The following is a 23,165-nucleotide window of genomic DNA, read 5'->3' on the forward strand; positions in this document are numbered from 1 at the left end:
CCGGCTTGAGGTCCTTTGCCGATCCCATGCCCCTCTCTACATCCTGTACTTTTCTATCATCTCTTGATTACTGTCTGCAAATAAAGGCAAAATGGCCCCAAAAAATGATTATATTTTGTGAATTAATCATGAAGTGGGCTTATTTGGAACACATGTCGGCTTAAAAGGTAATGTACCAATTCAGCTCACTCCAGACTTTTGCCTTTATTCATAAAATATCTTAATTTTATATTCTACAATATACATCAACTAATTAATAAATGTTCAAATGAGAGATAAATCTTGCATTTTACCAAATTGATTTCTTATTTGATCTCAATATCTATGAAAAACCCTTAAAATTAGATTCTGGTGGGCTTAATGGGTACACACTGTGTGTTTACTAGTGACACACAACGAAATATAATTATCTTAAATGAGCTGGAGCTTCTAGGAGAACATAGACCATTAGCACTCTTATGAAGATCATGTCCTATCTCTAAAACAAATCCCTGATACTTCTCAAGAGGTAACAAAATAAACAGAATGCTTAAGTAATCCAGATGAACCACAACAGTAACAAAGTACAGCTGGCAAAAGCTCATTGTCCTTTTTATGAACTTATTTTTTTCAATATTTCAGGCAGCACGCAGGCACTCGCAGAAACACTATTACTGGAGAATTGTGAGTAATGCTCTAATCAGTCAGTCTGAAAGCTGAAGTGAGGGGGCTGGATTTCTGACAGAGATCAGTAAGGTAATGGGCCACACTGAACCTGTCAACATGGCTAATCCATTACACTCCTGTGTGTTTCAGGAGCTGTGGAACGATGTGACCGCTGAAAAACAACGGTCAGAACATAATGAGGCAGAGGAGAAATGCAGTCTGATGGAACGGCAGAAGGCAGTGATTTATTTCACCATACAGATATTAACATAGCCTACAGAAGAACCACAGATGACCGCGCTGACGTGTTACGTGTCAGACTGAAAGCTAAACTCACAGAAGTTTAATGGAAAAGTTTTGCCAAAATTGATCTTTATTTACCTAAAATGTTCAACAAACTCACCAATCAAGCTTCAAAATTAACTAAATAACAATCCTAAAAAAACTTAAATGTTGTATGCCAAGACATCTGACAACATATGACAGTTTTGTCATTCTTCAAAGCTGTCCTCAAAGCATGTCTGTCAAAGTCAAATCCAGTCGTCTCGTAACTGAATGGTGAGATTAAGACAGAGATTCAATCTTTGACATGACCTTACTTTTTTCAAGGCTGAAAACTTTCCATGGGAAATAACAGGAATACATGGGAATTAAGGATATGGGAATTGCCTATAACAGGAAACTTAAAAGTAGTTTTAAAAAATCTTGTTAAAATAATTTTGTTTATATCAACAAGATTGAATGCAATTTCATTTTAAAGGATAATTCCGGTATTAAACACTTTGGGCTCTATCTTGCACCCAGCGCAATTGACTTTGTCCGTGACGCATGTATCATTCGTATTTTGCCCCGGCGCACAGCGGGTTTTTCCCGTCACAGAAGCACGTCGGCAAACTAGGGAATGAACTTGCGCTCCCTAGGTGGTTCAGCGCAAAAAAAGAGGCGTGTTCCGGCGCAAACCATCCCTGATGCTATTTTGCAGTTTCAAAAAACAATTGCGCCACTGACCAGAAAAAAAAAGTTTAAAGTCAGTGGCGCGTTGCGCGTTGTTCATTATGCTATTTTAAGGGCGCATGCTTGACCATAATGTATAGGGTGCACAACGCGCATACACTTTGCTCATCTAATCTACACAGATGCAACAGTTATTTTTGCAAATCATAAATTGTTACACTTAAAAATATTAATACACGAGATAAGGGGAATCATAGTGGTGAGCATTGTGGTGATAGTTTTTATTTATTCTCATGCAAATAACGATTAAAATATTTTCATAACTTTGTTGTGTGGCTGTATTACGTTTATTTTATGTAAATAATAATTAAAATGTTTTCATAAGAAACCTTAATGTATATGAACTTGATTTGTAAGAGTACTTTGGGGTTGGACCTTGCTTGCGTTTCTTGGGTCCGATTTCAAAGCCCCCAAACCCTTTCAGCGGTGAGGGTGGACGCAGCGATGTCCTCTGCTGGCGTCAAGTCCTGAGGCAGATCCACCTCCCGTTACACGGCGTGCCCTGGCAAGCGTGGGATTCCCCCGTACAAGGACGTCGGTCTCCTCGGCTGTGAACCGCTCCTGGCGTGCGCCTGGTAAATCCGTCATAATAATAGCAACCTGCCATGGAACTTGCGCCCTTGCGTTTAAAGGGAATGTTGGCTAGCGTTCTGATTGGTTTATTTGACGTTACGCCCAAACCACACCTATGAATAATGAACCTACTTCAGACCAACCCCTTATTGATTTGCGCCCGGCGTAAGAGTTATTTCTCACGCCGGGAAAATAGCAACAGCGCCCAAGATCCGCCCACAAACTCACTTGCGCTTCGCACTTGCGTTTCAGATCGTTAAAATAGGGCCCTTTGAGTCTCATTTCTGGTTTGTTTTGGATGAACTACAGTGATGGACACTGAAATTTTGACAATGGGTCGTGTCTTGACTTTTTGACTCGTTTAGAAGCGTCTCTTGAGAATGGAAGTCAAGGGCCATGCACAAACATGTCATTAAAACAACACTTAACGTTCATTTTCAAAACTGTGCTACTCACCGAGTGGTTTGTGGTGTTCGTTGATGAAGAATTTTTGTACATGTCATCAAAAAGAGAAAACATGTTTTCTCATTTATTTTACCCATGTAAAAGTTTTTAAAGCATTAAAAGGTTAATAAGAACACCTTACAGAATGAGCATTAGCCCCGCTTGTACTGTACTTACTATTAAGTTTACAAACGGGGGTTTATTTCATTCCAAAATTAAAATGCTACAACACTCATAATGCAATTTAAACTGAAGCTCACCTGCTTGAACTCTAATGAATCCAGCCGACGCCTTTAATGTTTTTCCTCCTTTCATCCGGACACTTCACTCGTTCTCTCGGTGATGCGCTTTACATCTGAAGTATTCATGTAGGCGAGTAACGCGACTCTGCACATCTTAAAATGATTTTGTGGAGTTCAGTGACCCTGCATTGCGACTCGCATCGGTCACGTCCTCTTGTTGCGTATATGAAAAGTTTGACTGACAACTTGTCAAACGGCGCATTAGTTCCGGGTAGACCAGGTTGGACCCGGTTCCGCGGTTGTTCCGGTACTTAATAAAACTTGGTACCGAAGACTTTTTTATTTTTTGTACCGGCTTGGTACCGAAGACCCGGTACTTTTGACAACACTACTTTCTGAAATATTTCCAAAATTCCCCAGATTAAGTTCCCATTAAACTTTCTGGAAACTTTCTGCCCCTTTGCAACCACTGTCAGATTTCAAGGTTATATTTTCACAGGTCTGTATGTGTTTGAATTACTCTTGTGGTACGTCATACTGTACACCAGTTGGTCTACATGGTGCCGCATGAAGTGGAAAACACCTTTATTCTGTCATGATGAGAGACACCTCTTGACCTGTCAAACTATTCAGCTCACATTCGGTTTCCTTTCATTTAATGAGGCCATGAAGTTCTAGCTCAGGTGTTTCTGGGGTGAACAATAAAATATGAGTTAAAAAAGAATGAACTTATTTCGTATCTGAGGTTGCCTATCCACGATTGAGTGATTAAGCTTTTACTGTTTTGTAATTAAACCTGGTAAAATAATCTGCATGTGTTCATCATGTGATTATTTCCTCAGATCTTTCATTTCAGAATGTTATTAAGTTGATTGATTATGAAATAATAAAATTATGAAAATGGCTCATATTCCTTTGTTTTCATGGAAGTAGTACGTAATTATTACAAATCAAAATATAAGTGATCTGCAGGAGAGCAATACAAACTTTTAATTTTATATTTCGCAAAACCTACCCTGGTAAACAAATGGAAGTTTTAATAAATGACTCTACAGAAGAATAAGTAAGTTTTTGAATCGATTTACGGTTATTGATCATCTAAGCAAAGATATTATGAACTTCAAATTCTCATATGCATCCCAAAAGAGCAAAATTAATCATACAAATTCATTAAATCTATGAGTTACAAGGTACAGTAAACAGAGAGGATGACAGACACTTTATTTTCACGCAAACTAAATCAGCATTTAAACAAGGTTTATTATCCTGCTTTCATTAAATGTCACTTGAGAAATTACAATAAGATGTACTCCGATAAAAAAAACAGACCTGACCTGTGCTGTAAAAATCTCTAAAAATGATAAATTGTGAAATCATTTACTCACCCTTACGTAATTTCAAACCTGTTTACTGTCATTTTTGGGACACACAAAGTATTTTAAACTATACGCTTCCCAAAAAGGACGAAATAGTAATCAAGTCTTTTGAAGTCATGTGAGGAAAATCCAATTACCTTCAATTGAAAAACGCTGGCTTGCCATGCATGTCACCAGTATTAATGCCATTAGGTTTGTTTACATGCATCTATTTTCATCAAACCAAAGTAATTCAATCCCATAGCAGATTACGAAAGTACTGAAATGTTTACACATGATGACGACGTTGCATTTGGTTCTTGAGTATCATGCGATTTCTATATTTAAAACTTGGGAACAAATGCAACATTGCACTGCACTGATTTAAAAGCTATTTTCATTCAATTGAGAAAAGCATTTACATGCTCTGTTTTTTATTATTATCTAAATAAAATTATTTCAGATCAACACCAGCCCTTCAAATCCGATCCAAATTTCATTCAGATTGAGCTCAGTCAGATCGATTAAAGGAAAACACCACCGTTTTTCAATATTTACTATGTTCTTACCTCAACTTGAACGAATTAATACATACTTATCTTTTTTCAATGCATACACTTAATTTAGCCTAGCCCCATTAATTTCTTAGGATCCAAACAGGGATGAATTTAGAAGCCACCAAACACTTCCATGTTTGCCCTATTTAAAGAATGTTACATACACGAGTAAGTATGGTGGCACAAAATAAAATGTGGCAATTTTTAAGCAGACAAAAATAGAACTATATTGTATGGTGGAGGAGCACTAAGTTTGCAGCACTTCGACCTCAGGTGCAGTAATATTGACGGAAGTTTGAGCGAGAGGGGGAGTAGTCAGGAGTGATGATGTTGGGGTTAGGCTAAATGCTAACACACTCACGATGCGCTGTACAAAGATTAAAAAAGCATTAAAAAAGATAGGTATGTATTAATTCAAGTTGAGGTGAGGTTTTTTCTGCCATCAATCCAAATACTTAAAGATTTTTGTTATAGATGTAGTTTGATTGTTACATGCCAGTTTTTTAAACCAAACAGAAGTGACATAATTTGTCATGTTCGAACTGAACTATTTCTTTACAGTATGTAGACAATTATTAACGTCTAAATATTAACTCCTCACTCGCTCCAGGGCATATCCCAAGACTTTTCAAGTTGGCCGTTAATAAGCCTCTTTTTAAGAAACCACAATTAGACCCCAGGGAACTAGGAAATTATAGACCAATTTCAAATCTACAGTATCTGTCTAAAATACTAGAAAAAGTTCTAGCTCAGGTGTTTCTGGGGTGAACAATAAAATATGAGTTAAAAAAGAATGAACTTATTTCGTATCTGAGGTTGCCTATCCACGATTGAGTGATTAAGCTTTTACTGTTTTGTAATTAAACCTGGTAAAATAATCTGCATGTGTTCATCATGTGATTATTTCCTCAGATCTTTCATTTCAGAATGTTATTAAGTTGATTGATTATGAAATAATAAAATTATGAAAATGGCTCATATTCCTTTGTTTTCATGGAAGTAGTACGTAATTATTACAAATCAAAATATAAGTGATCTGCAGGAGAGCAATACAAACTTTTAATTTTATATTTCGCAAAACCTACCCTGGTAAACAAATGGAAGTTTTAATAAATGACTCTACAGAAGAATAAGTAAGTTTTTGAATCGATTTACGGTTATTGATCATCTAAGCAAAGATATTATGAACTTCAAATTCTCATATGCATCCCAAAAGAGCAAAATTAATCATACAAATTCATTAAATCTATGAGTTACAAGGTACAGTAAACAGAGAGGATGACAGACACTTTATTTTCACGCAAACTAAATCAGCATTTAAACAAGGTTTATTATCCTGCTTTCATTAAATGTCACTTGAGAAATTACAATAAGATGTACTCCGATAAAAAAAACAGACCTGACCTGTGCTGTAAAAATCTCTAAAAATGATAAATTGTGAAATCATTTACTCACCCTTACGTAATTTCAAACCTGTTTACTGTCATTTTTGGGACACACAAAGTATTTTAAACTATACGCTTCCCAAAAAGGACGAAATAGTAATCAAGTCTTTTGAAGTCATGTGAGGAAAATCCAATTACCTTCAATTGAAAAACGCTGGCTTGCCATGCATGTCACCAGTATTAATGCCATTAGGTTTGTTTACATGCATCTATTTTCATCAAACCAAAGTAATTCAATCCCATAGCAGATTACGAAAGTACTGAAATGTTTACACATGATGACGACGTTGCATTTGGTTCTTGAGTATCATGCGATTTCTATATTTAAAACTTGGGAACAAATGCAACATTGCACTGCACTGATTTAAAAGCTATTTTCATTCAATTGAGAAAAGCATTTACATGCTCTGTTTTTTATTATTATCTAAATAAAATTATTTCAGATCAACACCAGCCCTTCAAATCCGATCCAAATTTCATTCAGATTGAGCTCAGTCAGATCGATTAAAGGAAAACACCACCGTTTTTCAATATTTACTATGTTCTTACCTCAACTTGAACGAATTAATACATACTTATCTTTTTTCAATGCATACACTTAATTTAGCCTAGCCCCATTAATTTCTTAGGATCCAAACAGGGATGAATTTAGAAGCCACCAAACACTTCCATGTTTGCCCTATTTAAAGAATGTTACATACACGAGTAAGTATGGTGGCACAAAATAAAATGTGGCAATTTTTAAGCAGACAAAAATAGAACTATATTGTATGGTGGAGGAGCACTAAGTTTGCAGCACTTCGACCTCAGGTGCAGTAATATTGACGGAAGTTTGAGCGAGAGGGGGAGTAGTCAGGAGTGATGATGTTGGGGTTAGGCTAAATGCTAACACACTCACGATGCGCTGTACAAAGATTAAAAAAGCATTAAAAAAGATAGGTATGTATTAATTCAAGTTGAGGTGAGGTTTTTTCTGCCATCAATCCAAATACTTAAAGATTTTTGTTATAGATGTAGTTTGATTGTTACATGCCAGTTTTTTAAACCAAACAGAAGTGACATAATTTGTCATGTTCGAACTGAACTATTTCTTTACAGTATGTAGACAATTATTAACGTCTAAATATTAACTCCTCACTCGCTCCAGGGCATATCCCAAGACTTTTCAAGTTGGCCGTTAATAAGCCTCTTTTTAAGAAACCACAATTAGACCCCAGGGAACTAGGAAATTATAGACCAATTTCAAATCTACAGTATCTGTCTAAAATACTAGAAAAAGTAGTGTCGTTTAAATTACAAATTACAGGCTTTTCATATCAGGCCGAGGCTGCACCTTACTCCTGGGTGGGCAACGATTTATCACGATTAATCACATATAAAATAAGAGTATTGCATAATATATATGTGTGTGTGTTCTGTGTGTAATTATTATTTACATATTTTTATATCAACTTGGGTTCTTTTATGTATGTTAACATTTGAAACAATAAAACATATCAACAAGTAAAAAAAAAACAAGTAACACAAAAAAGTTTTGAGTAGAGTATATAAAAATTAGCCCTCCAGATTGTTTTATCCATTGTGGTAGCCCTTGCTCACAAAAAGTTGGAGACCCCTGCTCTTGACTATCCAATTTGGACATAAAACAATGGATGACCAGTAACTTCCTACTTTTAAATTCACACCGATACTACTCAAAGAGCCATAAGCAGAAAAATGTGGGGTTCAATTTGCAAGAAAAAAAAAAGAGTAAAATAGAGTAAAAGATTTGTGTGTTATATTACACTGAAAAAAAATATTCATTCAATTTAAAAAAAAATTTAAGGTAAGTGGTTGCAATCAATTAATTTAAGCTACATTTAAACAAAAAAGTTAGGAATACAAAACAAAAAACTTTTGTTTAAACGTAGCTTAAACAATTTGATTGCAGCCACTTACCTTAAAAAAATTGGGTAAATTGAATGAATATTTTTTTTCAGTGAAAAATCTTCTTTTGAAAATCATGGTACCAAATCACTAGCCTGATCCAACCAGACTCTCTTACATTCATTTAATTTGTAAAGAGAGTCTGACCCCGCTCCATTGCAAAGCATTACTTCCATTGAGGGTCCTCTGTTGAAGTTTAAAACTATTGGATCGGCTCACTCAGGATCTGCCATGGTCGTGACGTATATCATGCGCCGAAACCAGCCAGAAACAACAAGTCCGAATGATCAGACGAACAAAACTTAGCAAACATTGTTCTTGCTCCGGCTTTAACTTCTGTATATTTGGCAGTTTTGCAAGAACGGACCAAATAGCTTTTCTCACGTCTTTCTCCGCTGCCATTACTGAACTACAACTCAAACTGACGCACGACCTCAACGTCATCATTCTTAGCCACCCCCCTCTGTTCGCTGATTGGACCTGCAGATCTTTGCAGGAGAAAACGAAACTCTACACAGCAGTCCCAGACGTAGAACTGAAGCTAAATGAAAATTGAGCGGAAGCACGTAGGAGGGCGGAGCCAGGCTACCAAATCACCTGGCACCTAAACTTCCTGACACTGTTCAGGGCTCAGACTCTCTCTCCCAGTTTAAATCTAGACTAAAGACACATCTCTTCCTAGTTTACACATAATTGCATTCTGTAACTTTGCTTGAAGTTATAAATAAGTTCTTAATAACTATCCTCTACCTAAAAAGCTATGAACAGCAGCTATGCTAAAATTCTCTATTCGCTTTTCTGCCTCTACCTCGGAAAATGCCCAATCCGAGGTAACTAGCAATTATGCCAGCTCCAGTCTGGATCCTGCCTCCGTCAGATGACCCAACACAAATGACAAGATGATACCGGCCCTTCAGACTACGCCAGCGCTGGACCAAAAACTGATAATTTTTCAGTTATTCAATTATTCTACATTGTGTCCTTATGTAAAGTTGCTTTGCAAAAGTGTAAACCGTGAGAAATGCTGTACAAATAAATGTGAATTGAATTATGTGTATTATATTTGGAAACACCACTCATGGGCTGTAAAAGTGGCGCTGGAAAAGAAGCTATAAATCATGTTGTAATCTGACAGGTAACCTACTAAAGGGCCTACAAGCTGAATTTTATTTAGTCTTTGGGAAAGACCTGAGATCCTTTAGGCCTTACCAGAGTATAAAACCACAGAAAGTTTTGTTAAAGAGAGCGATGAATCACAGATTTAAAAAAACTTAGCTCTTAACACTCAGCTTTGGCCAACCCACGTTTGTAAGCACAGTCAGGTCAGATAAGATGCGTCACATGACATTTCTATTTCCAACAGCCCTCTGTGACGATGACACCAGGTAGCCAACATAAATTAGAGGGATGAATGTCCCTGTATGTCTGATTTCATCTCATGAGCATTCGCCAAATGAGCATTTACTTTGGTTGCCTGATAGCAGAACAAATCCTATTAACCAATGTCTTTAATGACAGAGACAGTGACAGTCAAACAATGATGGGCATCACAGAAATGAATTAATCTAAGTAGAGCTCACAGTATCATACAAAATCACAGACATGTAAGACAAAACTGAAAGCTGTGGATTTTAGGCTTTTGGCCACTGCATTTTAAAAACAACCAACATAAAAAAATAACGTATGTTAGGACATGGAGGAAATGTGGATGAGGGTGGTGGATTAAGGAATTAAATAAATTCTACTCTTATTCAGTGGATCTTAATTTTACTTCATGATTTTTACACAGAACATGACGTGTAGATCTAATACAATATCAATACCTAATATGTTTTCAGTACACAAAGGCAGGGCCTTCAGCTATGAGGTCCGGACCTCTGTAAATGTTTCATATTAAAAAATTTAAATTTGAAGTTCTCTGAATGACTAATTAGTAATGTTAAACCCTTACATTGGCATCTTCGTATATAATTGAGTTTGGAAGTTTACTGTAAAGCAAAAAATTTTAGCGTAAATTGACTCAAGCAGCTGTGAGAGACGCTGGCGGCCGGGGCCGCAGGTGCAGCATTCGCAGTGATGCCAGATATTATTGTGAAAAATCTTCTGTGGACGTTAGGGGTGGCACAGTTCATGAAAAAATCCGAACCGTTCGGTTCGCTTGTCTCGGTTCTGAGCGCGTGTGCGTCGCACGGTTCAACGGTTCATGGCATGCGCAATGTAACCTCATGCCCTGTATGTGACCTCAGATAGCGTGTTTCCCTTTCGCGCGAAAGAAGAGGTGACTGGTGTGGAGTGTAAGTACTGCAGTTTATGTTACGGTAGAAATGGCAAGTGGGAGAGAAAAGAAGGTCTGCCCGGAGTTGGAGGATGCGCCAGCGTCGTATGATGACAGCGGAAATAAAACAATAGATAGTCTATGGGTTGAATGTGTTTGAACAGCCACAGGAGGCCGCCTTCTCTCCGACCATTTATCTAATCTGAGGTAGGGATGGGCATAATTAATCGACGATCGATAATTGATTGTTAAGAATTTCGTCGATCACGTTAATTTGTTATCAATTAATTGAATGCATTTTTTTTATCTAACCCCTGTTTCACAAATACTCCGTATGCAGTGCGTTTGCGTATGTGTGCGGCGAATCCGTCAAGCACCCGTTGCAGTGCCTTATTCTGCATATAAAACGTTCATGTGATTGGAACTTTCTGTGAACACTTTTCCGCATAAACAATAGAACAAAGCATCATTTTTTTTCACAAAACAATATATTTAGATATTATTTGACAGACTAGTAAATGTGGATTAAGGATGTTTAAAATCTCTAGCCTGGTGGTCAGGATCTGAATGGATCAAATCAGCAGTTTTGCAATGCTTTATTTATCTCCACATATATCATAAATAAAAATAAGCAGAGTAACTTTGCAAGTCTACCCTTCCACATTATATATTTCCTACTATGTATGTATATGATTTCCAAATAATAAACGAGAGTATTCAACGACAAAAAGCGTCTCATATGGAAATAAAACCTCACAATATTATTATTTGTCAAAACTTTATGACAAAAATAAGCAACTGTATTCATACAGTTATTCAAAGACGCACACATTATTCCGCATATATTTGAATATTATACAAAAGTATTCATATAACGGCACGTTTCATATGGCAAATAAATATCCTCACATTCACATAACAGCATAATGAAATGAATAAACAGACAATGAAACAGGATTGAAATATAATTGTATTATTATTACCGGAAAAAAGCAATATTGCTTAAATAATCTCTGAGGTAAATGCGTCAAAAACGCTGTTACCCGCACAATAAGTCTAAATGAGCAATTAAAGTGAAAAAAGCATTATTAGGCCATGTCTCAAAACTTTATATGACAAAATATATTTAAAAGAAATGTATACTTACAGTTATTCAAAGATGCACACATTATTCCATATTACTCCCGTTTATGAGCACGTTTGTCTCTGGCCTCGTTCTGTTATGTAATAGATTGACAGGTGCGCATCTCCGTCTTTCAAACATATAGAATTTTGTAATTACTACCTTAGGAAAATTAGCCATGATTTTATCATTGTGAAAATGTTTTTTTCTTTTTTTGCAGATTAAAACGATTTGCATTTCCGCAATTTTACTACAAATACCATCAGGGGCGGCGTTTGCGTATGGCAGATACCCTAGCAGTCAGACAAAACACCAGAAATCAACAGGCTATAATGAAGCTCACTAAAAATAATGTTAAATATTTTCAGTAGTACATATCTGAACATTGGTACATCACTAATATGAATAATTTACGCGTGTGCTCGACTTCATGCTATAATACAGGAACCGACATGTGGATGACATCAACGTGCCGCGAGAGCGGTTTGAAAGCAAACTCTTCCGATGATTTCTCGCCTCACCCTCGCGGTACTTTGATGTCATCAACCTGTCGTTCTTGCAGCGCAGCTTGAATTGTGCAGGAGGTTTCATGATGACCGCTGTTGTTATAATCTTTATTTTCGCAAGTAAACTCCTTTTATGTTTTAACATTCAAACAGACTCACGGTTCTCCCCCACACTCGCGCAATGCATATTGCATACATTATTCCAGAAGTAAAACGATCATTTGTTCTCTGTGGATAAATAAACATGTTCTCTTACACTGGGAAATTATAGCGCAGTCGAAGTGAATTGTATTAATTATTTGCGCGCGTTTTTGAATATGGCGACTTGTGGATTAAAAACTGCACGACGACAAAAGGTAAGACTTGTTTTTGCATTTAGCCCTGTTTTACTAAGAGTTTTATTTAGTGTTTTAGTCTTAGTTGGTTAGCTGGCTGGGTTAACTACGTGTGCTCTATCACATCATTAAAAGTCTTTATTGTGTTTTTATAAGTGTTTATTGGCGGCTGTCATGACATGATTTGTGAAGGGATGTTACAATATGTTTTGATATTATCTTGTTTTAGTTTATCTGTTGCTGGAGTTGCACTTAGTTAAGAATGACAACATTTAAAAAGCATTTTAAACAACCATGATTTCTATTTTTATTTTTCATTCGTATTGCTTCCGTATTGTCAGTAAGTGTACATCCGTGCAATCATAGTATGATTGTATACAGGTTGGTGGAGTATGTACACATATGGATATAATGTGGTTTCATAGATTCGTTATTTGAATGGCCTTCTTGTACGAAGAATTTTTGCCATACCCTAGGTTTTCGTGAAACGCCGCCACTGAATACCATGGTTATGGTATATTGTGGAGTTGGAGACCATAGTAAATTTGTTTCTACTGTTGTTTTACAACAAATAAAAACTAAAAGACTATGTTAGTATAATTAAACAATGGTGAATGGGGCTCACAAAACGCACGCTGTTTCACACATACTCTGTATGCGGAATAAGCCAAGTTAGCGCTGAGGTACCTGTGCATCCCTCCTGTCTCCTCGGAGCGTGTGTTTTCGGCGGCGGCTGGACTGACGGTCACCATGGTTTGCGGTCGCGTCTGACCCCAAAACATGCTTTTATTTCTCAAAAAAAAAAAAAAAAATCAGTAGACTGGTGCAGAAGTTTTATGCGAGTTACTTAAAGCCTTTGAAAAATAACTAACTTAAGTAGCCTAAATTGTTATAGCCTAATGTTAGGAAGGCTAATATCTTGAACTTTCTTCTGGCTTGAATAATTTTGAGTTACATTTTGACAAAACCTTTCAGATCTAAGTATTATGTTTTTTGTTTAATTTAATGTTAAACATGAATCTGTTTTTTTTTATTTTGGAACCAATGAGGTCTCTGTTTAAGAACGCTGGCTCGCAGCTGCAGGTTCCGCTGCTTTAGAGCACAGCACATGCACGCACATATATGTTTGAAACATAGTTTAAATGTCTGCCACAAGTTGATCTTGTAATAAAGGTCTCATCGAGGAAAAACACGCTGTATATTTGTATTCATTGCATTTTTTAAGTATAAAAGTTAAATAACAAATTTTATTATAAAATATTAATGATTAATCGATAGTCGATCGTTAATTCTCCCGACGATCGACAAAGAAAACTTAATCGAATGCCCATCCATAATCTGAGGTAACGTTGCACTGTTTCACGTCTTTTCTGCGAACACACGAACAGCGCTATTTTTAGCCTTTCATTGATAAAACGAAAGCATCTGATTTCGCGTAGTTTCATTTTGCTAGCGTGTGAAAGTTGCGCAATCTTATTTCATAAATTGCCCCTCAAAGTAATCAGGACAGAAGTAGTAAAAAGTGGACAAAAGAGACGGATTTAAATATTACAGGTGTAAACGTTATGTTTCTCTCTCGTCCACATATACTCTCTGGAGTATTTAAGCAGCCTCTCAGAGATAAATCTTAGAGCTACACCGAAGTTGGCATTTTGATAAATGCAAGTTATCTTTGTGTGCTAAAAAAGCACATAAAGTTCATGTAGATGGCAATACACATTCTCTTTTTTGCCAAATAAATGAAAAGCATGTTGAAATCATCAATGTCTTCCCTCTTGCTGTATCAAAATCTCACCTGGCTTTCCTCAGAGATGGTCCCAATAATGTGCTTAAAGTCAAATTCAGTTTGTGCATGATTACATGATATAACTTTTTTTGTGATGTATCCTAAAATATGAATAATTAATACATTGATAAGATAATACATTTCTGGAGTGTTAAAAATTAAAAGAAAAAAATAACAACAAGAACCGTACTGAACCGAGAACCGTGACCATAAAACCGTGATACGAACCGAACCGAGGGTTTTGTGAACCGTGCCACCCCTAGTAGACGTAGTGTTTAATGTTTTAGCAATTAATGTGACATTTGGGAAAATTAATAAAGTGAATATGTGCAGGCTACTATCAGCAATGTCTCCGATTTATTTCTGAAAGATAAGGTCTGAACTTATTTTTTTCTTTATGGCCTTTTGTTTGTTTTCGTACTAATATCTGGCAACACAGGGTGGGCAGCCCCTAAACAGTAATCAAATGGCACATCATTCAGCATGGGCAGGTTATTGTTGACATGATACTACATTCGGTAAGACACACTAAATAATCATCATGATTATGTATGTAAGAAACACTCAAAAGCTGTAGAAAATAACACAGAAAGTGTCAAACACTTAAAGGGTAAAGGGTTAAACAAAAGTTTTCATTTTGTTGACAAAAGACATAACAATATTTCACGTGAGGGCAAACAGTATGGAGCAAACGTATACACAGAGCACTAAACTAGACTGAAGATTTGATAATTAAACTTGACTAGATACTTGACTTGACCAATACACGACTTGAAAACACGAACAATACAAAATAAACCTGCACAGAACTAAGGACAATAAGGACACAAATGACATCAAATAAGTAAAACTTACTAGGTAACAAGAGGAAAAAGGTGATGGGAATGAACTAATGATTAACGATAAGCAGGAGAATGAGGGGGTGGGGACAAGAGACGAGACACCAAAGGCATATGACCCAATACGCAAGGCCATGAGCCTCCACATAGACCATGGGACTGCCAGAACCCTGCCATCATGACTAGACATAAATATTAAACAAGACTCTTTGGCAGGATCCTGACAGGAAGATGTAGCACAATTGGGTTTAAATGAAAAATGCCAAATATGTAAACATTGGGCATGAAGAAGGCTATATTATTTTATTCATTTTATGAGTTAGCATTTAACAAAGTCATACTAAAAACATTCATAGGAGCACTAAACAAAGTTCTTGTTTATATAGCCTAAAATTGCTTATTGAAATGAATAATATAATGCTATGATAAGCATTGTTGCATAAAAATAAATTATCCACCCTAAGTCAACAGTAAAGTATTACCAAATTGTGATCTAATAAATAGGGGATGTCCACCACCCAAAACATATAGACAGAGTGTGTATCCAAAGTGTTAAATGGCAATACGGTTAAAGATCCCAGGTAAAAATAATACTTGAATGTACTAAAACCACAGTTAAATAAGTATTTTGTAAAAGTTATGCACTACAAATATACTAATGAAAAGTATAGTTCTTCTCGAGTAGTACTTTAATGCACTTGAAAAGGTACAATACCAGTAATACCTAAAAGATTGCTAGTATTGAAATAAATGGTGTTTCAAAATAGAACAGTTAATGTGATGTTTTTAAGTTTATCTATACTAAAGACTAATTTTTTGGGATATTAACTACAAAATTAGTGCACAAAATTAGGGATGGACATTTATCTCAATTTTTCAGTTCGATTAATCCATAGGTCTGAAGAACGAGTACTTGATTAACTGGGGGCGGGGCAATCAAAGGGGCGGGGCGTATACGTCATGGTGAAAATGAAAATATTTTTATTAAAAACACTCAAATAAATCTTAATTAAAAAAAAAACTATGACAGAACAATGAACACATACTAGATTCTTAAAGGACAAGTTCGGTATTTTAGACTTAAAGCCCTGTTTTCAGATTGTTTATGGTCAAATAGAATGGTTTTGAATGAAATTTCGACATTTTCGGCTGCCCTGAGAATTTTCGCTTGTTTGTGTTCCAGCTCAGACCTCTACAATGGCTTTATAGGTGCACTGGAACAATCCTTCCTAAAATGCATTCAACTTTCGTTTACAAAGACGTGAAACTCACCGAGTGGTCAGGGGTGTTCACTGGTATGCTCACACAAAAATCGCTCCAAAAGACGCATTCCAACAGGTTTTATCGTAGTTTTTACCAACTCCATTGACGGTATTAGACGTCCTGTGAGGTACGGTATTACTCCGCGCCGGGAACTTTGTTTCTATTCTTGCAATTGGCAAAGGCGGATTAGCGCCACCTCCTGGGCTGGAGTGTTTATTATTCAAGCTCTAAGCGGAAGAATGTACGGGTGTGAGGCGTTTGGGGAAATAGGTCCACAAGTTAACAACGAATGGTAAAACAGCTGTTGGAAAGCATCTTTTGACGCGATTTTTGTGTGAGCATATCAGTGAACACCCCTGACCACTCGGTGAGTTTCTCGTCTTTGTAAACGAAAGTTTAATGCATTTTAGGAAGGATTGTTCCAGTGCACCTATAAAGCCATTGTAGAGGTCTGAGCTGAAACACAAACAAGCGAAAATTCTCAGGGCAGCCGAAAATGTCGAAATTTCAGTCAAAACCATTCTATTTGACCATAAACAATCTGAAAACAGGGCTTTAAGTCTAAAATACCGAACTTGTCCTTTAATTAATTAATGTTTTTAACAGAAACCTCCAACAGGAAAAGCTGCGTGATGAAGTGAAACCAAAGGGTTAATAAACACAAACCGAAGCGCTTTTATATGACGCACTCTACATAATATTAAGCTTTTATGCAACATAAATGGATTATACAACATATATCTGCACAAAATACAAGACTTCAACTAAGTTTTCAATGTACAGAAAGTTTTAAGCGCACTTTAAACACCTCCAGTCAAAGCACAAGCTTAATAACATTAACCAGCTTTAAGTCTTTTGCTATAATTTTAGCGATTAGCTGTGTCGTGTTGTCCCCTTACCTGTTCTCAGTCAAGATGTAATGTTAATGCTCGTATGGCTCTCTGGTATTTCTTGGCATTTGATGTTTAAATATAAGATGATAATCCATTGAACTTTTGACGGCCCTTTACATTTTGCATCTGACCGACTGAATTTCTGAAAATCACAGCATCCTTTTAAACCATAGTGCCTCAGTGATGTGAGGCCGGCTTCACGGGATCAGGGAGATCGGCGGGTTGCCGCGCATTGTGAGGATCGGCAAAATGATCTGTTTGTTTTTTAATCATGCGTGCTAATGTTATGTCATACGCCGGTCTGCGTAGTTCAACATGACTTCAAACACGCATCTCCATACTCAGTCTTTACTACCACAGGCGCTTGTAATGCTAACCAGACATCCATATGCCGCCATAACCACAATAAATAAATAAACCCACATGATCATTGTTTTCGTGATCGATCATCGATGCCACGTTCGAGTACTCGAGCAATCGAGTACTCGTGCCCATCCCTTCACGTTTTTCAAATAAGCCAGCAGCTAGCGTTTTTTTCTGTGCTTAAAGAGAGTAAAAAAAGATTCAACTTTGGGTGAAAAGCTCCCCTCGTCAATGTCAGTTCTCACACGCCCGTCCAATCACAGTGGAGGAGGGGCGGGACAAATATCACAACAACCAACAGGCTCACAGCTCAAGTATCACAGCTATCAAAGCGCTCGGCTGAAGGAAGCTGCCGCTCAGCTGAAAAAACTGCTGGGATTAGGCATCCTCCAGGCATTTTCAGCCGCGTTTAAAAGTTTTGGTGTGTCCCCTAAGTGTATTTAAAGTTTATTTTAGGCCTATTCCACACGGACACAGGTATTTTTATAACTGGAGTTTTTCCTCCTGCGTTTAAAAAAAATCCCGTCCACACAGGCTCGGTTTAAAAGAAATCTTATTTTTGGCCTCTAGCTCAAAATTACACTGTGCACATTTCGACTTATTTTGCCAGCACGGGTCACATATCTTCTCTTTTGTTCAACAGAATAAAGAAACATCATACAGGTTTGGAACAACATGAGGGCGAGTAAATAAAGAAATTATTTCTATTTTTGGGTGAACTGTCCTTTTAAATTTTGCCATAATCAATTGCACAAAATAAAAGGTGTTCAGCACAAACATTTTCCATTTAATAAAATGCAAACCATGTAATGTATTTTTTATCATGCATGGCTTCATTCATGATGTTTTATTGGATATCAAATATCATCTACCTAACTTGGCTTGTTTTTAACAAGTGACAGATTCATAGTGTATGTGCAAAAATCCTGTAGAGTCTGACTGAACAGAGAGCTTACATAAGATTCTCATCTCTTTATCTCTTTAGTTTGAAGACATGCTTTTAAAATTGTTATATTGCATTTTTTTTTTCAGGCATATAAGACTTGCAACCCACCAGTTGAAATTTACCTGAATGTGTATATTTCTGTAAATTTTTAATAGAGATAAACACATTGTCATGGTAATAGAGACACTTGCAAGCTGTTGACCTCACCTGCTGCCAGGAGACTCATCACAAAAAACACATGTGATGGGGTCAATAATAAATGAGAGTGGGAGGTGCATAAACCATATGTGGTCCAGCAGAGGACCTTACAGTATCTATCTATAACTAACACTGTGTTTAACAGACAGCTCATCATGTAGTGTTTCTGTAATAAGCAGGCCCACTGAATTTGAATTATACAGACAATACAATGAAAACTGAAGGAAGGATGCTATTGCCCATCAAAACTGCAAGATATTTGCAGACTAAAGATAATTTAAAGATGAATCTAAGGAAAAGATGATATCTATGTAGCTTCTATAAACTGGTATGCTGGGGTATGCCATATGCTTGAAACAATGAACCCTTTCATTCAAGTATTTTTTTAAATTAATATTAAAAAGTAGGTTTCGGTGTCAGGTCAGGTTAAACAGCACAGACAATCATCTTAATAAGATTGTTGGATCAAATACAAATGCAAGCAAGCACTTATTACATTAAGTAATGCATCAGTTCCCACAAACATTTACCATGGTTAAGATATCTCCCCCAACACAGTTAAGCCTACAGTAAAACAAGTGACTACTGCACAAGCGGTGTAACCTGACTGTTAACACGGAGACTAAAAAATAAATTACCAAAATATTTGTTAACCCTTGTAGTTAAACTGATTCAGCACTATTTGGGTGCTCAAGATATTAATTAGATATTACAGTAACACTTTATAACAAAGTTGTATTTGTTAACAATTGGTTAATGCATTAACTAACATGAATTAATTAATGCACCATGAACTAACATGACTAACTGTATTGACATGAACTAACAACAAGAATTAATACATTCTGAAAAACTATATTGTTCATGTTTGTTCATGTTAGTTAATGCATTTACCAATGCTTACTAATACAAGCTTTTCGTAAAGTGTTACCGATGTTATAGTAGTAGTAGTAACAGTAAAACTGCAGTATTTTGACTGGATACCATGGCACATTTCTCTATGAGGTGATCCATTACGCACCGAAGACAACTTTCCATGTGTACAGATGTCTCTTCCTCACATCATACGGTGTAAATGAGTATTGATGAGGGATCTGATGCACTTTCTGACACATTCACTTCAATGACTGAGGCAACAGATTGCAGATGGATGAGCAGTAGCCTAATCCTCACAAACCTTCTCGTGTCAGACCATCGGCTTTCCATCAATACATCTGACTAATGCGTTTAACGATGTATTTACGCGCAATCCACACCATTTCCCGAAAAGAACCGAGAACCGATTTCAATTCAAGTCACACACGAACCAAACCGCTCAACGCATCCGACCCAAAGACTGAATAAAGGCGCACAGTTACGCTCACCTGCTCATCCAGCGACATTCAAACATCACAGAAACATCCGAATATTCCGTCGCGTTGCGCGAAAAACCCCACGAACTTTCCTTGACGCTTGGCGGATGAATAAGAGGAGGGAGCAAGACTTACCGCGTGAGTTAAAGCCACGCAAATCCTCCAAAGACGCCCGCAGAAAGAGACTGAACGCGTCCACGGCTCTGCTGCCCTCTGCCTTTAATTCACGGGGGGAAATCTCAACAAGTTCTGCGGCAATGCAATCCAGCGCCTCCAAAAGTTTAACACGCTTCTGTATGCTCTCCCTCAATAGTAGACAACGATGTCCATGGGGTAAAGAAGCTTACGTGGGTAAATGTGCACCTGCCGTGACGTGGGAGTAATCTCGTTACGCGTGGAGATGGCACGAACTGCATGTGGACGCGGCGCAGTTGAAAAGAGCGAGCGTGCTTCCCAAATGAAGATTTATCCAAATCCCGCGAAGTGAAAAATTTCCTCTTGTGAAACTGGTGTGTGGAGATGATGTGATGTTGAAGACAGTGAGTGAGAGGCTTTGGGAGGGGCTGTACTGGGGTATAAATATATCCCGTGGGTTAAAGACAGGTCTGTATTAGGGCACTGAATGCTATCGGTCCATCTGTTCACTCAGTGGGATTACATTAAATCCTATTCAGCCCCTGCATTAAGAAAACCAACCAGCAAGAGGCCATCAAACAGAGAGAGAAAGGGAATTTTATAAGACGTATGAGGGCGGCTTGAAAGATTCGAGCAACCGAGACACTCATGTTAATAGACTGACTGTGAGATAAGTCAAAATGATAGCCTGCAACATGAAACAGATTTAATGCACCGTCACTTATGTGAACGATTAATCAATGCATGTATACCTGTATAGTAAAAATGTCACAATAACAAATTCCCACCTTACATTGTTTCTCACTGATTGCTACTTCTCATAACATTTCAAATCACATGTTCTTAGTCAAATTAGTTACAAATGCACATTTTTGTATTTTAGCTCTGAAAAAAATGTGTATGTTGAGCCTGGTCTCACTGTGAATGCGTTGTATTAAAACATAACATACATTTTGTACATTTAAATAGATGCTAAAGTGTACAATAGACGTATTAAAGGGACTGTAAGTAGGATTTCCCCTCATCTAGTGGTGAATTTGTATTTTGCATTCAAACGAATAGTGCTCTCTAGCGCCTCGCTTTTCCAAATGCGTGTTGCAAGTACGGTAGCTGTTATATACTCACTCTTCTTGTCCGTTTCAGCTGGTTTACGTGTTCTCAACGAAAATGTGTAGAAACGTGTTGGTAGGCTAGTGCTTTTTGCCCTCTCTGCTATTATAGTTTATCAGTATGGCGGAACGACATGAAAGCCTCCTTGGACTTACCCATTTAATGTAAGTAAAGAGAAGAAATTCTAAGCTTACAAAGAAAAGTCAGTTCATTTGCAGAGGTCATTTGACACCAGTGAGAACATATTTATGAATAAAGACATTGATTTTGATTAATAAAACACTTAAAATCTTACTTACAGTCCCTTTAAACGTAGAATTATTACGTTTTTACAGCTACAGAACATAAAACATTTATTAATGTAAAAATATATTAACAGTATTAGTCATTAATCCACATGAACGTTAATCCAGCTTCTCTCAGTCAAGGGGTCCCATTCATGAAACACGAGCATAACGAATTTTTGTGTAAATTTTTTTTGTGTAAATTTTCGGATTCATGAAAATGTGCGTATTTTCCAAATGTTAGTTGGTACGAAAGAAATCTACACCTGCTCCCAGCCACGCGTAAATGGTGCGTTAACACCGAACGTTTTGCTCATCAAGGGGGCTGTATTTTAATTCACCATAATCATGTACATATTACACAGCATTTTGTAAAAAATATTATACAGTAATTATATACGTTTTTTCTTTTAACTTAAGCTCCAGTAAAAGCATCTGCAAATGAAACACTTTAATCAAATACATTATTGATTACAATAGGGCTGGGCAAACGAAATTGTTAAGGAAATTGTTTCCTATAAAATGGCCAAAATCAGGCATAACACATTTACGATGGCTAATATATAGATTTGGCAGAGCGCTGCGCAAAAGGCGTATTTTCAGAGATGCGCAGACTTACTTGCCGAGAATGAAGACCTGTTAATGAGTTGTTTCAGGCTACCCAGACCAGTTCTTTTGTGAAAAGTTAAATCTGCTCAAATGTAAACTGCTTGTGTATTTTCTCTAAAATTATATTTTTTTATTTTTGAATAAGATTTTTTTTAAGTTAACTAATTCGTTTTTTGCAGTCAAGTTTCAGTTCGATTAACAGATGAAATTTCATTAACAGCATCTGTAATGTGCTGCCAAGCTTCCTTTTTTTTAGGACCTGAGACCCCACTATGTATGCTTGAAAAGAAAATGTGACTTTTTGAATTAACTTCTGATAATAAAACTTCAATTTCTGCATCTGATAAATTTTTCTTTTTCATTTGCTTTTAAGAAGACATGTTGAAATCCTTCGTTTGGTGTCATAATATGATGCCCATATACAGTTTTCAGTCGGATTTAATGGGCAGTATTTATGGTAATTGAGAATAAGCGTGCACGCGCGTCCCATGTACGATTGATAGGAATTCATTAACACATACACACATTTAACTATACACACATTTAACTATCAAATCTGATATTTACGAAGTATTTGTGAATCAGGAGGAGAGTTTTCGGGAAGGTCTGTTTACGTGCAAATCACTCACATATTAACTCATATATTTACGAATGTTTCATGAATGAGACCCCATGTGCGCAAATCTGTGACATGGCACGCAAGAGCCAATGAGCGTTTGATATCACTGCCATGTGTCGTAAAGCTTTTTGGGGCGCAGTATCTGAATTCAAATTTATAACCTAATGCGAGATTTGACGTTTACAGTCCTTCATAACAACTGGGATTAAGATTGTTGAACTGAATTTTACCGAGCCCCTAAGGGAAAGTTTAGTTTCATGTGCTCACGTGAAACTTTCATGTGCTCATGCGAACCTTCATGTGCAGATTTTTTTTTAAAGTTTAGTTC

General features: G+C 36.9%; 1 protein-coding gene across 2 annotated transcripts in view; it reads right to left on the reverse strand.

Annotated features, from left to right (window-relative positions):
* The window catches only part of pcdh15b (protocadherin-related 15b), a 409,107-nt gene extending 388,018 nt beyond the window's left edge, over positions 1-21,089 (reverse strand). The window contains exon 1 of one of the 2 annotated variants that reach the window (XM_073815853.1): positions 20,216-21,089. The gene's annotated coding sequence lies outside the window, so the exon portion shown is untranslated. Of the gene's footprint in view, positions 1-20,092; positions 20,186-20,215 lie in introns of those variants that run through there. The other variant, XM_065242769.2, reaches the window with a different exon arrangement.
* Positions 21,090-23,165: the final 2,076 nt, after the last annotated feature.

Source organism: Paramisgurnus dabryanus, chromosome 1, assembly GCF_030506205.2.
Source record: "Paramisgurnus dabryanus chromosome 1, PD_genome_1.1, whole genome shotgun sequence".
Lineage (NCBI taxonomy): Eukaryota > Metazoa > Chordata > Actinopteri > Cypriniformes > Cobitidae > Paramisgurnus > Paramisgurnus dabryanus.